This window comes from Electrona antarctica (genome assembly GCF_951216825.1).
Source record: "Electrona antarctica genome assembly, chromosome: 2".
NCBI lineage: Eukaryota > Metazoa > Chordata > Actinopteri > Myctophiformes > Myctophidae > Electrona > Electrona antarctica.
Window position 1 is genome coordinate 60,082,957 of NC_136807.1, and position 17,981 is coordinate 60,100,937.

Genomic DNA, 17,981 nt, shown 5'->3' on the forward strand with positions numbered 1-17,981 from the left:
GACACAAACATTCAATTCTCGTTGACAATGAATGGACAATATTACGTCATAGTCTATTTTACGTCATGATGACATGACGCTAATTGTGATTGGCCGGAATGAGATAATGTATGATGATGTACGATGATAAGAGCGCCCCTCACTTCACACAAGTGTGATTTGTTTTGGTTGTATGTACAGTATGTTCTTCAAATGTTTTTATATTCCTCTAATTTGGTCTTTATGACGTCAATTTAGACTCTAGATGGATGTTAAAAACAGGTACAACTTTTCCAGTCTGGTTCCCCATAGGAAGTAGTGCTGCACAATGAATTGAAGAAAGATCGAGATCTAGATTCAGACACCTAGAGATCTCATTTCTAAATGCGAGTCAGAATCATACAGCACTAGTTGGCTGTCCACTTCATTTAATGTGAGTCAGAATCACACAGCACTAGTTGACTGTCCACTTAATGTAATGTGACTCAGAATCATACAGCACTAGTTGACTGTCCACTTAATGTAATGTGACTCAGAATCACACAGCACTAGTTGGCTGTCCACTTAATGTAATGTGACTCAGAATCATACAGCACTAGTTGACTGTCCACTTAATGTAATGTGACTCAGAATCATACAGCACTAGTTGGCTGTCCACTTCATTTTAGTTACTCTTATGTTTTTGCTACAAGAGAGACTTCCGTTTGTTTTTATTGTTCTTCAAATGTTTTTCTTCATGTTAAACAAAATGTAATAAGTATAGGCATTAATATAAGCTACAAGCGTCTGCCTATACCTTTCTGATCATGTTAAAAGAACAAAATCACACCCTTGTGAAGTGAGGGGCGCTCTAATCATCGTAGATCATGACATAAAATAGCCGATTTGCTCAGACACTATGATGTAAAAAACACTGTTGTGTGCGTGTGTGCGTGCGGGTTGAGATTTGAGGTAGGCTAGTTTCCAACTGACCAACAGTCACATAAACAACAACCACCACGACTGTAATAATAATTTGAATAGTATTACAATGTATGCAGAGTGTAAAATTAATACTTACTCATGTACTCTGTAGTAACAGCTTCAGCACAAGGTATACAGGCTGTAAAATGACTGTATTGTTCACAGTAGTTATGGGGTAAATACAACACATCTTTGATAACATTTCTGTAATGATAAATCACACATAGAGAACCTGTAGTGTTGAAACCTTTATTAAACCAAGAAAACTAAAACATTATCAATATTTCCATAACCGTAACCCAGGTATAAAAGAGTTTCTTTAAGTTCAGAAAAACACCTCAATAAAGAGACTAAACTCTGCAGAATATAAACGATCAAAGTCAAACAAACTAACTCAACTGTCTCAAACCCAGCAGCTTGTCAGCACTTTACTGCACCATTATTTATTGCATATCAATGAACATAATAATTATTGCATGAATATTAATGAATATGACTTTAAATCCTGACCGGACACACACTGATGATCATATTGTACTACAAGTAACCTATGAGCTGGAGGGAATAATGCAAGAGAAAATAAACATGAAATTCCATCATGTTGGATAGAAAATAAGATCCATACACACGATGAAACAAAAATACATCACAAGAAACTATTAATGTGTGTTTTATTCAGTCATGTTGATATTGTCAGATTATGTAATTATTCTGCTTTTGCATCATTATCATCCTGGATTAGACTGACTGATCATATGTCTTAACCTAAAGGCTTTGACTGATCATATGTCTTAAACTAAAGGCTTTCACCTGTATGAGTCCTCATGTGTCTTTTTAGATTACTCGTATGATTAAAGCCTTTACTACATACTGTACAGGAAAAAGGCTTTTTGCCTGTATGAGTCATCATGTGTGTTTTTAGATTACTTGTGTTAACACAGCCTTTACCACATATTGTGCAAATAAATGGCTTTTCGCCTGTATGAGTCCTCATGTGTGTTTTTAGATTAAATGTACTATTACAGCCTTTACCACATACTATACAAGTATGGGGCTTTTCGCCCGTATGAGTCATCATGTGTGTTTTTAGATTACTCGTCTGAATAAAGCCTTTTCGCCTGTATGAGTCCTCATGTGTGATTTTAGATTACTCGTCTGAGTAAAGCCTTTACCACATACTGTACAAGTATAGGGTTTTTCACCTGTATGAATCCTCATGTGTGCTTTTAGACTACCTCTCTCAGTAAAGCCATTACCACACACTGTACAAGAGAAGGGCTTTTCACCTGTATGAGTCCTCATGTGTGATTTTAGATGCTGCGTCTGAGTAAAGCCTGTACCACATATTGTGCAAGGAAATGGCTTTTCGCCTGTATGAGTTCTCATGTGTGTTTTTAGATTAAATGTACTATTACAGCCTTTACCACATACTATACAAGTATGGGGCTTTTCGCCCGTATGAATCCACATGTGTGCTTTTAGACTACCTCTCTCAGTAAAGCCATTACCACACACTGTACAAGAGAAGGGCTTTCCACCTGTATGAGTCCTCATGTGTGATTTTAGATGCTGCGTCTGAGTAAAGCCTGTACCACATATTGTGCAAAGAAATGGCTTTTCGCCTGTATGAGTCCTCATGTGTGTTTTTAGATTAAATGTACTATTACAGCCTTTACCACATACTGTACAAGTATGGGGCTTTTCGCCCGTATGAGTCATCATGTGTGTTTTTAGATTACTCGTCTGAATAAAGCCTTTACCACATACTGTACAAGTATAGGGTTTTTCACCTGTATGAATCCTCATGTGTGCTTTTAGACTACCTCTCTCAGTAAAGCCATTACCACACACTGTACAAGAGAAGGGCTTTTCACCTGTATGAGTCCTCATGTGTGATTTTAGATGCTGCGTCTGAGTAAAGCCTGTACCACATACTGTACAAGTACAGGGTTTTTCACCTGTATGAATCATGTGTGTTTTTAGAGTTGCCTTTAGATTAAACATTTTACCACACTCTGTACAGCTAAAATCTTTCTTCCCTGTATGAATCCTCATGTGTTTGTTTAGATTCCCCTTTAGATTAAACATTCTGCCACACTCTGTACAGCTAAAACCTTTCTTCCCTGTGTGACTCCTCATGGACTCAGGTTGTTTGGATGATTTCAGGTCCTGGGACAGCTTGAGCTGTCCTCCCACATTTTGTGTGTTTTGTGATTTCAGTGTGTTTAAAGCTGACTGATCTCCCATAGTCTCCTCCCACTCATCACTGTCTTCAGTGTCAGATTCAGAACAGTGTGAAGAGATGAGCTGCTCATCACTAGTTGGTTGTGATGTTCTTCCACAGTCCTCTACATCAGCTTGTGTTTTCATGTGTTCAGTTGAGGTTCCGGCTACAGGCTCTGTCTCTCTGTTTTCATCATCATCTTCACTTTCCACTGCTAGTAATGTCAACGTTGACCCACCAGCCTCTTCTGGTCTTTGAAGTAGCTCCTCCTGTTCCTCTTTAATGTGTGGAGGTTGTGGTTCCTCCTGGACCAGACTGCAGCTCCTCTCCTCTTCAGGTGGAACCTCCTCTTTACACACAACGACGTGCAGAAAGTCTAGGAAAAACAATACAAGGAGACTCTATAAAAGGTTTGAATCTTGTAACTCAGAGCAGAGTAGTGCCTGGAAGAAGTATCAACAGATTACTCTTTCTCCACATTTTCCAACATTGTGGAGAGTCCTGGGATCCTGGTCGTTGACGTTTATTTGCATTTGAGGGTGTGATTGTTGCCTTGGAAACGAAGCCGACGCTGGCGTTGTCTCATTGCGCCGTTTGTGCGCGTTCACGTATAAAACATTCGTTCACGTGTCATGGGCCCAATAACATGAACGTGCGCAATGATAGTCAACAGGCTCGAGCTGCAATGACAAATTCGGCCACTATGTCCATTTCGCCTCAGGGTTTCCTCCGGGTGCCGTCTATTAATATATACTCTAAGATGTAGTCACATTGTTATATACTCTAAGATGTAGTCACATTGTTAATGCTTAAGTCGATAACCGATTCATATCGGTTCATCTTTACACCCTCAGTACCGACCCACTTTCACCAATAAAATAAATAAAGACATATTTACACCCTTAGTACTGACCCACTTTCACCAATAGAAGAAAGACAGTGCGTTAAACTTACTGAGATCCATGTGGTCTTCAGGTTCCTGTTTAAGGTGGTCTTCGGGTTCCTGTTTAAGGTGGTCTTCAGATTCCTGTTTAAGGTGGTCTTCAGGTTCCTGTTTAAGGTGGTCTTCAGGTACCTGTTCAATAGAACCAGTTGTGGCTGGAGAACTGATCTTCACCTGCAGAGTGGACTCCACACACTGATCTGGAATGAAGGAATACAATAAATACTTTACTAATAAGGACTTTGATGTGACATGGATAACAACTTTAATAACTAGAACTGCACTCTGTCGAGTGCCTACTTGCGTGTTGCACACAAGTAGGCCAGTGCGCAAGCAGAGCGCGCAAGTACTGTCGACCGCTACGAACTTTCAAATTTCAGCCTCTCTGTGAAATAAATGGAATAGAATTTAGCTTTCTTATCAGGCGCTGGCCTGGTGCTATCTGCCGCGGTCTGGGACTGCTTGGGGGGCTTGGCCTTCTTCGGGGCAAGGTGGTTGAGGCTCTATGTATATATGTAATTTGTAAATTGATTAGCAGTATACTGTGGTTACTTGCATATGACGTGATGAAGATATGTACCAATGCCAGGGTATAACTGGCTCTCGATGGTGACATAATAATGATGTATTTCAGTGTCGGGTGGATTAAAGGTAATGCCCCTATGTATACATGTATGTAATCTGCACAAATTAATCATTACGTCATACGCATCCACGGACATACGCATCGGAGCACCGGATAAACAACATTACTTGCACGCTCTGCTTGCGCAAGTAGGTTGATTAGCAGTATACTGTGGTTACTTGGGTCGTTTGATGCGTATGTCCGTAGCTCCGTATGACGTGATGAAGATATGTACCAATGCCAGGGTAGAACTGGCTCTCGATGGTGACGTAATAATGATATGTTTCAGTGTCGGGTGGATTAAAGGTAATGCCCCCGCATGTATCCATGTATGTAATCTGACACCAATGCCATATCAAGCACAAATGAATCATTACGTCATACGCTGCCACGGGACATACGCATCGGAGCACCGGACAAAAAACATTACTTGCACGCTCTGCTTGCGCAAGTAATAAGGCTGTTCCTGTGTCATGAATACACTATACTACACTACACTATAAGATATGTATCATATTAATGAATTGCATTTTTATAGCGCTTGTCCAAGTGCTCAAAGCGCTATACAATGGTTCATGAATTCATACATTGGGAGGTGAAGCAGCAAACAGTCGACGCCAGCGTCCTAACTTCCCACATTCACACACCAATGGTGGTGAGCTCACAACGACCAACTCATTGGAGGCAGTGTCGGGTTCAGTGTCTTGCCCAAGGACACTTCCACATGTGGACAGGAGGATTTTTCTTTTTAGACCAAAAACAAGCTTGATTTGTGGCTCCTTTCTCTAAACGTTTTGGGTGGATTAAATGACAATCGCGGGACATGTTACACAGCATATTTTTACTTCCTGACTCTCAGTTTCTGGCCAAACCGGCTTTCAAACTAAAAGTGCTCACCATTGAGAATACAGGCATGGCGGCAAGATAACTCCACCAGATGGTGCTGTGGTGCCGAAAGAGTTAAGTTAAGAAGAACACTTAACACATTGAGAGCCCACGCTTAACTGCCCAAAATCACTTTCACCTAGAAAATCCATTCACATTTTTTATAATTCAGCTGACTGTGGAGACACATGCTGGAACTTTTTACTTTGAAATGTTTTATAGTTTCTGAGTTATTTAATTTAAACGCCAAATGCATTCTCAATGGCGAAAAAAAAAAACTTTGGCACCACGTGTTAAAAAAAAAAAAAAAAAAAAGTGTTTTGATTTTTCTGATTTTTTTTAATAAAAACGTCCACAGACGTCTTGGGCTATGCACGTGCGGTAATACCCATGACGTCCACAGACGTTTTGGGCACAAAATGTGTTAAGCCATATTTCATACTTTGCCTATTAAAAAATAGCAGATCTACAAGAGTCATAACATTGCTTGTTAGATTAGAATCGATAAAGTGATATTTAATTTTATTTACCTGAGAGAGTGTCACAGCTCGTCTCCCAGTGTAGTAATGTCAATGATGACACATCAGCCTCCTCATCCTGTTCCTCTTTAATGTGTGGAGGTTGTGGTTCCTCCTGGACCAGACTGGATCTCCTCTGATGTTGTGGTTCCTCCTGGACCAGACTGGATCTCCTCTGATGCTGTGGAGGTTGTGGTTTGTCCTGGACCAGACTGGATCTCCTCTGATGCTGTGGAGGTTGTGGTTCCTCCTGGACCAGACTGGATCTCCACTTCTCATATTCAGATGTAACCTCTTTACACACAGACATAAGGAGGAGAGAAGAGGTTAGCATCAGCTCAACAACTCAAATGCTTTTATCATTAGATGACATTTATTCTCCTATTGGTTTTGTCTGGATCACCATTGTTTAAAAAATAAGTATCCGTTTTACAACGAGGCTCCGAGTCCTGGAATAGGCAAGGCGTAGACTAGAAGAGGGCCTCGTGTCTGTGTGTCCGGGCTCGTTTTGTTTTTTCTTCATCTTAACATTGACAGGGCCGGATCTACCATATGAGCAATTTTGGCACATTCCCAGGGGCCTTTTTTTCTTTTCTTTTTTTAGCTCTAGCTTAACTTTTCTCCACTAATCCGAATGAAATAAATGGTTAAAAATAATAAATAGTGTTTTATTGTTGGTGAGAATGCAGCTGAAATATTAATATTAATTAAAAAACAATATGGTTTGGTCGGTCATTTGTCTGGAAATTAATTGTGTTTAAAAACATCGTGAATAATCGTACCGTGAACCTAATATCTGGATTCGAATCGTATCATGAATTGAATCATTGAAACATATTTTAATATAATTGTTAACCTACTGACTATTCTATCATTTTCTCTCTGAATCTACACCAAACCTCTGTGCCTGAAATAGCCGATCTACAAGCTCACAATGCCTCGCAAAGCAAGGCGCTGTGAGATTATAGATTGACATTTTGTCTAATGTTCCCCTCAGCATGGGGATGCTCGTACTCAAGTGGTGGATGTATTATTTTCTTCTTCCAATAACATAAATCCCCCCCCCCCCTCCCTGTAGTAACTCAGATGACCATTCATTCATGAGAGACTGAAATGGGAGGCTCACACGACTATGGTGTTTGCAAAAGCCCTACAGCGCCTATATGGACTCAGACGCCTCCAGAAGTTCAGCCTGAGTCCACAAACCATCAGGTACTTCTATGAGGATCACCAAGGACCAAACACAGCCTCATAACAGTCTGTTCACACTGTTTCCCTCAGGGAAGAGGTACCAGAGCATCAAGGACCAAACACACCCTCATAACATTCTGTTCACACCGTTTCCCTCAGGGAAGAGGTACCAGAGCATCAAGGACCAAACACACCGTCATAACAGTTCATTCTTACTGACTGCCAGAGGCAGTGCTTAACACTGGATGATATCCGTCTCACGTACGTGCAGGTCGAGTAAATAATAACAACAAAGTCACGGATGTGACATGATGACGGTGGGCGTGGAGCTCAGTAGTCAGCGTGCATAAGCCACAGCCTTCACTAATGACTTCCCTTTTGATCTTCTCGCAGGCGCGTAGCAGGTTTGAGGTTATTCCTTTATTGAGAGATACTCATATAATTAAACTACCGTCTTGTCACCGGGAGCCCTGTAACCTTAAGGTAAGGTTGGAGCATCGCGTTGCGTCCTCCAAGGGCTGCGATAAAGACACACTTTTGTACTCTCAGCAAGCCGGTGTTTGCACTGGCCATGCTGCTGGAGACGCTATAGGTTTGTATATATTATATATATATATATATATAATATAATAATAATAATAAATAATAATAATAATAATAAGAGTCTGATTTCGGTCTCCTTTCTTTCCTTTGTTTAGTTGTTAAACGTTATTCAATTTCTGTTTACATTATCTGGCGGGTGCTTTACTCGTTCCAGTATAAACAACCTAAGTTAACTGCTTGCTTGTTGAGCGTTTGCGCTCATTACAGAGCCAATTTATAAAACTTATCATTATTGTATGATGTTTTGCTTGTTTTCAGTATTTTTGCTTGTTTTCAGTAAACAGCTAAGTTTATCGTTTCCCTGTTGAGCGTCTGCGCTCATTACAGAGCTTATTTATAACTATCTATATAGTAGATTTTGTTTGAATTGTCTGGCGGGTGTTTTGCTCGTTCAGTAAACAACCTATATAAGTTTATTGTTTGCCTGTTGAGTGTCTGCACTCATTACAGTAGCTTATTCATAACTATATCTATATAGCAGATTTTGTTTGAATTGTCTGGAGGGTGTTTTGCTCGTTCAGTAAACAACCTAAGTTTATTGCTTGCCTGTTGAGTGTTTGCGCTCATTACAGAGCTTGTTTATAATTTAATATTCATAGTTATTCCCAAAAGAGTGGTTCCACTTGTGGGTATTTCACGTGTCTTGGAGTGTCTCCGCTCCATAGCCACCATAGTAGTGTTCCACAGTACAATTCTGTTTACGAGTGCCTTCGCTCTAGTACTTGCACCCTTGCGCTGTTTGCATGGCTCCACTGGGGGACGATGATGGCCATGATGAATGCCCCAAATGCCTGGGCGTAGCACACCTGAAGCAGGGGATAACCGAGGGCCAATGCATGAACTGCAGCTACATGTCTCGGGACCTGAAGCTGGCCAGGCTTGCTGAGGTGCAAGATCATGCACCCTTGCGCTGTTTGCATGGCTCCACTGGGGGACGATGATGGCCATGATGAATGCCCCAATGCCTGGGCGTAGCACACCTGAAGCAGGGGATAACCGAGGGCCAATGCATGAACTGCAGCTACATGTCTCGGGACCTGAAGCTGGCCAGGCTTGCTGAGGTGCAAGATCAGCAGCCAGAGAGCCAGATGATTCCCCCATCTGGTGCCCCTGCAGATAAGTGGCAGAGGGCCTCTACATCTCGGAAGACCCTGCATAAGAGGGCCAGAAAAGATGCCCCCTCAGCTAGGCGTACTAAGGCGGACCCGTTGGCTGCTAAGGTAGACACCTTGGCATCCCAATTCGCTGAGACGAAGGAGCTACTCCTGAACCTTCAGCCAGATAGGCCTGTTCCCCAGGCCGGCGACCTACAGGCCGATGCTCTACAATCTGCCGCCTCCTCCCCAGCGTGGGATGAGGACTCGGTATCCACAAGGGCTTCCTGCACTGACTTTGGTGATGAACCCGCACAAGAGGAGGCAGAGACGGCCGCCAGGACTTTATACACCCGCTCGTCACGGTCGAGCAGTGAAGTCAGAGGGGATTCCGGGTCTAACCCGACCTCTATTAAGCCTGTGATCTGCATGGCGCTGGCGCGCTTGGGCCTGGATGAGGCTGCTGCTACAGCAGTGTCTCCGTCTCCGAGGGATACATTAAAGAGCTCCACAAATGCTGGGTAGACCCCAACACCAAGACCAAGACCCACCATGTCTCTGATGATAGGGCCTTGGCCTCTATGCAAGACGCTGCCAAGTATGGGCTTGATAAAGCGCCATCCGTGGAGCCATCAATTACCTCCCTAGTTTGCTCACCTGATGAGGCCCTGCGACCGGTGTCCCGCTGTCCCAGGCCCCAGTGCCGCACTACAGACGACCTACTGGTCAAGAGCTATATGCGGATAGGCCACATTGGAAATTCAATGTCCCACATTATGCTGGCTCTGTCCCACTCTCTACAATCCTCGGGCACGGATGCCCCCTCAGGTGTAGAGGCTTCGTCGGGCGCGAATGCCAATCCAGGTGTGGATGCTTCCGTCCAGAACCTGAGTGACGCTTCTCTGGAGTCATTGGCGTACATAACAGAGCTTAGCAGACTACTGTCAACATTAACCGTAGCTCGCAGACCGGTGTGGTTGGCCCAATCCCCACTACCTGAGCAATGCCGGACAGTCCTCCGTAAACTCCCCGTAATTCCTGGGGAGGTGTTTGGTGCTGCGGCACAGCAAGCCTTGGAGCGTAGCGTCCAAGCTAACGACAGAAGGAAGCAGTTTGCCAGCCTCAAGGGGCCTCCCCCAGTACCGAGGCAACGGTCTGCACCAGGTTATGGAACCAGCCGCTCTCGGCCACCATTGCAGCAAGACAGCTACCCAAGGGCCTCGAACTACAGACTGACCGACCAACGTCGCCGTGGCCCCTCTCGCCCGGCACCTCAGAGGACTTGGGGGTTGGGTTTCGCCCGCCTAGAGACCAGAAGGGCCAGAGGAGTAGGCCCTGAATGCCCGGGGCTGGCGGTGGGACGCTTCTCCCAGCAGCATCTCAGCTACTGGGAAAGCTCCGCTTCAGACCCTTGGGTGGTGGCCACGCTCTCCCAAGGGTACAATATCCAGTTCCGCCACCGGCCCCCCGTTCACAGTGGGATCAAGATGACCATCATGAAGGATCCCACGGAATCCCAGGCACTCAGGCAGGAGGTGGCCACCCTCCTGGAGAAGAATACCATCGAAGAACTCGATCTGCAGACACAGCAAGGTGGGTTTTACATGTATTTTTTGGTCACAAAGAAAGATGGTTTCCGTCCTATACTGGACTTGCGCAGGCTCAACACCTATCTGAAGGTGTTACCCTTCCATATGTTGAGGACAGCTGATGTGCTCCAGGCGGTCACAACGCACAGCTGGTTCACATCGATCGACTTAAAGGACGCATATTTCCACGTCCCTATTGCCCTGCACCACAGGCAGTATCTGCGCTTTGCATTCGAAGGCAGAGCCTACCAGTTCAGGGTGCTCCCGTTTGGGATTTCCCTGGCCCCTCGGATATTCACTGGGTCTCCTGCGGCTGCGGCCATTCCAGATCTGGGTCAATGGTCTACATCTAGACCCCAAATGCCACATGTCCAGGAGAGTCAGGGTGTCCAGCAGCTGCCTTCTCACACTGCAGCCCTGGAGGGACAGGCTGTATGGCAACGCAGAGCTGTGAGGGGGCTCTGGACAGGACAAGAGTTGACACAGCACATAAATGTGCTCGAGCTTCGTGCTATATTCCTAGCACTTCGACACTTTGCTCTGCAGCTGAAGGGCAGGCATGTGCTTGTGCGGTCCGACAACAAGTCAGCTGTCTACCACATAAACCGCCAGGGGGGGACCAGATCGACCCTATCACTACGGGTGGCACGGCAACTCCTCGTGTGGGCTTTACCTCGCTTTTTAAGCCTGAGGGCTATGTTTCTGCCAGGGCCACAGAATGTGGTGGCAGATTTTCTGTCCCGCCAGAAGCCTCCCTCAGGGGAGTGGAGACTCCACCCAGAGGTAGTAGAGGAGATCTGGCGCAGATACGGCACAGCGGAAGTGGACCTGTTTGCCTCGGAGTCCACAACACATTGCCCTCCTTGGTTCTCCCTGATGGAGACATCGAGCCTGTTAGGACAGGATGCTCTGGCACACCCGTGGCCAGATGTCCTCTATGCATTCCCACCTTTCCCACTGATAGCGTTAACGCTACACAGACTTCGGCGGGCACAGGAAGGGGCAGGCCCTGTCCAAGCAGAGGCTTTCAAAATGGGTTGTCATGGTGATTGAGGAGGCATACAGGTCAAGAGGCCTGCCACACGGGGGCACGGTGGCACAGTTGGTAATGCTGTCGCCTCACAGCTAGAAGGTCCTGGGTTCGATTCCCGCTCGGGACGCTGTGGGTGCTGGCGGCGTGTTTCCTCCTCCGCGTCATCAGTGCCCATACCCGAAGGCGGGTTTGTGAAAGGGCCTTTCTGTGTGGAGTTTGCATGTTCTCCCCGTGTCCCCTAGGGTAGGTACCCTCACAAAAAACATGCAGTAATCCTGGTCTCTAAACTGCCTCCACCTGGCCAGCCGGGGCGCCTGATGGAGGGGAAAGTAACTGGTTGGAATAACATGTTCCTTCCACGTGCTACGTCCAACCAGGGAAACTCCCCCCTGTCAGGTGTAAAGGAGCAACTTGGACACTCAGGCATGAAGGAAGCATGAGTTCAAGTCCGTTGCTCTCCCCATGTCGCCCATATATGGGGACTAGGTTGGCGGAGGGTGTGTAGAGCCCAGGATCACATTAGATAATTGACACAGGGGTGAAAAATGGGTTACAAAATCGTGGGAAAAGAGGCCTGCCACTGCCTCACAATGTCAGAGGCCACTCCACCAGAAGTGTTTCCACTTCCTGGGCGGCACTACGAGGGGTTCCTCTGAGCGAGATTTGTGCTGTGGCCTCATGGGCCGCACCGTGTACTTTTGCCCGGTTCTATATGGTTAATTTAGCGGCAACTAATGCAGTTGCGACTGCTGTTCTGGGGGTCCCTTACCTAGCCGGGGGTTCGTTGGTACTAGTCATCCAGTGTTAAGCACTCAGTAAGAATGAAATAGAACGTAGGTTACATATGTAACTGTGGTTCTATGAATTCTGGATGACTGCCAGAGTTCACTCGGAATCTCGCGAGAAGATTCCACAGGGAAGTCATTAGTGACTACTGCGCTCCACGCCCACCGTCATCATGTCACATCCGTGACTTTGTTGTTATTATTTACTCGACCTGCACGTACGTGAGACGGATATCATCCAGTGATAAGCACTGCCTGGCAGTCATCCAGAATTCATAGAACCACAGTTACATACGTAACTTAGTCTGTTCACACTGTTTCCCTCAGGGAAGAGGTACCAGAGCATCAAGGACCAAAGACACCCTCATAACAGTCTGTCCACACTGTTTCCCTCAGGGAAGAGGTACCAGAGCATCAAGGCCAGCACAAGCAGACTGAAGAACAGTTTTCTCCCCCAGGCTGTAAGACTGCTAAACAAGTCTAAATGAACAATGGACTTTGCTGTGGTATTAGTATTACAGGTTATTTATTTACTGTTTTTATTTATGTGTATTGTGGAGCAAACAGCATTTCCCCCTTGTTTACTTCCTGTTAACATTGAGCGTAATTATGGCTTTCATCAGATGTGCCCCCTCACTACTTCAGACAGAATCGTCCACAAACGGGATTAAAACAGTTCTTTATTTGACTACGGACTACTACATTGCACAAGCACACTGTAGGCCTATCTAACATCTGGGACATTGCGGTGAGCAACTTATATTTTACATTCGTACATGTTCGGAGCTCTAAGGGTTGAGCTGGTGTCTCTGCATTGACTGCAGGGGAAGGAGCACTTAGACTCTCGTAGATATGAAAATGTAAAAATCGATAAAATACATCCACGAGTCTAAATCATAGGCTACCCCATACACACGCACACACACATGACATTTTGGCGGGACGGGTCAAAATATGAATCGGGCACCCGCGGGTCGTTTCCCCCCCAAAGATTAGCATCACGCACGCACGCACACACACACACACACACACACACACACACCACACACACACACACACACACACACACACACAGTGTGTAGTTTGGTGTTGGTGTTATGGCATATACCTGCAAATCAGACCCTTCCTCACCCAGGAGTCAGCCCAGCTCCTTATCCAGACATCAGTCATAGGGCGGTATGGGATTTGTATTACCGCGGTTATTGTCGGCCCCCATACCGCCGTTATGACGTTATGTCTTTTTCCTGCGATCCCATTGATGTCACAACAGACAACATTTATAGGTGGGTCTGGTTTGGAGTAGCCTAATTTAAAACATTGTCCGACTTTGTTTTGAGCGAATATTAATACCTCGCGCTATTGTAACAGCCAGGTGCATCATGCATTGCTCAGACCGTCAGAGAGAGAGAGAAACATTAGGCTAAACGTGTAGCCTATGGATAAGGGCGCATCGTTGTAACGGTTTCAACTTTGTATTGATGTCTGTCAGCGAGAGACGAGAAGAGAAAGGGCGAGAGAGAGAGAGAGAAACATTAGGCTAAACGTGTAGCCTATGGATAAGGGCGCATCGTTGTAACAGGTTTCAACTTTGTATTGATGTCTGTCAGCGAGAGACGAGAAGAGAAAGGGAGAGAGAGAGAGAGAAACATTAGGCTAAACGTGTAGCCTATGGATAAGGGCGCATCGTTGTAACAGGTTTCAACTTTGTATTGATGTCTGTCAGCGAGAGACGAGAAGAGAAAGGAAGGGAGAGAGAGAGAAACATTAGGCTAAACGTGTAGCCTATGGATAAGGGCGCATCGTTGTAACAGGTTTCAACTTTGTATTGATGTCTGTCAGCGAGAGAAGAGAAAGGGGGAGAGGGAGGGAGAGAGAGAGAGAGCTGTACAGACAGGACGGACAGAACTGTTTTTATCTTTTGACTGACTAAGAAAAAGTCATTCTGCACACCTACAGGTGCGTCGGATAACTGGAACTGAGAAGTAGAGAAAAAAAGAATCCCGCACACTGTCTTCACTTGGAATCGCAATGGCAACCATTCTCACTCCAATGAAATGCCCGCTCAGCAGCGCATCGCATGAAACAAACACGTCACCATTCAAAAACGTCCCCTCATCATGGAACCTAAAATCTTAAACATATTAAACAAATTCCAAGTTAACTGATAGATTTAATATATGATGAATTGAAAGGTTCAACTTCCAGCCGCTCCACACCACGCAGCAACTGCGCGCCTCCCCAGTCCCCAAGCCATGAGTTAACATTATTGCTTGATTGATTGATTTAAGTTTGTATTAACAGTTTACAGTACATTTGCACAACTCAATACAAAAACTGTTAACTGTTACTCTGTGAGTGGACGACACCATAAAGCATTACACTAGTTTACAAGAGGGTCCACCTTGTTCAATTCATCATAACATTTTGTACACTATACACTTCTATAAAGCCAAAAACAGGAAATCATCATAAAGGAGGTAAAAAAGGGGGGAAAACATATACAGTGGGGGGGAAAGGGGTGGGTGGGTGGAGTCAAGGGATTTACATGTCTTAATGACAGTTGGTAGGGCGTTCCACATTTTTGTGGCATAGGAGTGAAATGAATTTAGGTGGACCCTCTTGTAAACAAGTGTAATGCTTTATTGGGTCGTCCACTCGCAGTTAACAGTCTTTGTATGGAGTTGTGCTTGAAATGTAGGCTACTGTAATTCTGCAAACTTAATAAATAGTTCAATCAATCAATCAATCAATACTTGTTTGTGCCGAATCTGGGTTGCACATGGTTTGTTGAACTCCCTCTGGTGTTGCTGGCATATGATTAGCCTCACTGTTTATTATGATACACTTTATTTCATATCAACCATATGCACTTAGGCTTAGAACCCAGGGTTAAGGTTAGAACTAGGGTTAGGGTTAGGACCTTTTTTTTTTTTTACCGCGGTAACGAACCCGATACCGCGGTATGCGTTGTATACCGGCGGTATGGCGGTTATTGCACCCAGCCCTGCATATCAAAACTTGACTATGGTAACTCTCCTTACTGCCCTACCGGCATGCACACATGCACACCTCTCCAATTGAACCAGAATGCCGCAGCTCGCTTGGTTTTCAACCAGCCAAAATTCTCACACGTCTACCCCCTTCTCCGCTCCCTCCATTGGCTCCCGGACGCTGCCCGCACAGAGTATAAAGTTCTGATGCTGGCATTCAAAGCAACCAAAGGTATGGCACACCCATATTTCGCAAGTCTGATCGGATCCTACAAACCTTCCCGCTCGCTCAGATCAGCCAACGCAGGGAAGCTGGAAGTACATTCACTAAAAACACTGGGACAACACTCCACACGTCCCAAACTCTTCTCCCATCTGGCCCCAAAACTATGGAATGAATTGTAATCAGAACTGCAGACTCACTCGCAATCTTTCGCCGTAGTCTGAAAACCCACCTATTCCGACTCCATCTTAGCACATAGCACTTGCCCTAGCCATGACGACCTTACAGGCGAATGCATAGGCTACATTTATTTAAATTAGATGCCTATTTGTCTATATATATATTTATGTAGACATAGCACTCTATAGTGTATACACATAGTTTCGTTATATCAATATTCCACTGTAAGCTTAGCTTACATGAGTCTTGACTATTTTCATGTATTTGATGTATTACCATGTTTTGTGCTTGCTTACTGTAAGTCGCTCTGCCTAAATTGTAAATGGTAAATGGTGCATTTATATAGCGCCTTTATCCAAGGCGCTTTACATAGATTGTGCATTACATTCACCCATTCACGCACACATTCATACACCGATTGCAGCGGAAGCCATGCAAGGTACCAACCAGCACATCGGGAGCAATTTGGGGTTCAGTGTCTTGCCCAAGGACACTTCGACATGTAGACAGGAGGAGCCGGGATTCGAACCGCCGACCCATGGATCATTGGACGACCTGCTCTACCTCTTGAGCCACAGTCGCCCCTAAATTGTATGTGCACTTGTGCAGTGTATACTAGTTTAGTGCTGTGTGTGTGTAGTTTGGTGTTGTGTGTGTAACACACATACCTGAAGTGTGTAGTTTGGTGTCGTGTGTAACACACATAGGCTTACCTGAAGTGTGTAGTTTGGTGTTGTGTGTGTAACACACATAGCCTACCTGCAGTGTGTATTTTTCTGTTGTGTGTGTAACACACATTCCTGCAGTGTGTAGTTTGGTGTTGTGTGTGTAACACACATACCTGCATTGTGTAGATCGATGTCCATATCAAAGTCAATGTCCAGCAGTTTGTTTTGTTTCTCCAGCAGAGTTTCTAGTGTCTCCATCTCTCTCTGGAAAAGGTTGACCATGAACTGTGCGGCCGCACTGAGGCGCTCCAACACAAACACTCTGAGCCGACAAACATCACCGCTTGTTGTGTGTTTGTCCAAAACGCACAATATGTCCTCTCCCACCACTGACGTCATGTGTTCATGTATCTTCAGCCGTACAGACTCCATTGGACTCGTTTTACCTCCTTTAGGAGACATTTACACCAAAGAGACTCTCTTCCAAACTACCGCTGTTTCCTTGGCTTCAACGCCGACGAATGGAACTTGAAGCTGGGCTGAATGAAGGAGGAAACACCGCTGGAGAGCCGAGATGATTTCGGGTCGTGACTCGTCACAACATTTCATTGGCACCGAAGAACCGACTTAATGTAACATAAACTTATATAATGTGTAAATGTTTCTGCTCCTACTGTAATATAGAATGTGTATTAAATACACTTAGAACTTATAGAATGTGGAAAATTTCTATTTTCTCTAGATTAGGTCAGGATCAACAACAAGCTTCTCTCCGATTCCGCAATTACGCTGAATACAAAGAACCACTGCCAGTGTTGCCACATTGAGTGAGAGAAATAAGCCAAACCACCTCCAAAAACAAGCCAACTCTTAAAGCCAAATCAAGAAAAACAAGCCAAAACAAACCCAATAATATGACCATATAATGCTAATAAAAAGATTTGATGCATTTATCATTATAAATACTATGTATGTCTATGATAATTAATGTTTTGGTCATTTATTATATTAATAATTAGTCTTAAGCCAAAAGTAACGGGAAATAAGCAGACTTGGCAACCCTGCCAACAACACGCATCTACTTCCGGGTCAACGTGTCACACGGAGCATGCACCTCTGCCTCTCTGCTGCCATCTGGTGGAGGCGGTGTGTAACTGTTACTGAATACTTGTAAGGATGAATGGACTGCCTTCCACTAGCTTTAGGAATAACATGAATGTTAAACACTGTTACTGAACACATGGATGGTGATGATGATTGACATTCTTTATTTATAGGAATAATAAACCCTTATCTCGTTTACATTAAGGATGTTCTAGACACAATATAAAGCATAGTGCAATTGTGAGAGGGTCAAGGAGAAGGTTTCTCTGTTTATTTTTTTATTTTTCTTTATTTCCTTATGCTGGATTTATGTGGTTTAAACAATAATAATCCTAGCACAGCAATGCATTGTGTTGTTTCCACATGTAAATGTATTGTGTGTGT

The 17,981-nt window shown here is 44.7% G+C and overlaps 1 long non-coding RNA gene across 1 annotated transcript; it reads right to left on the reverse strand.

Moving 5' to 3' along the window:
• Positions 1-1,187: 1,187 nt before the first annotated feature.
• LOC306917868 lies at positions 1,188-17,269 on the reverse strand. The gene is made up of 4 exons (XR_013789261.1): positions 16,667-17,269; positions 6,150-6,431; positions 4,121-4,309; positions 1,188-3,542 (listed from the first exon to the last, which is right to left on the reverse strand). It is a non-coding gene; the product is annotated as an uncharacterized lncRNA (long non-coding RNA).
• Positions 17,270-17,981: the final 712 nt, after the last annotated feature.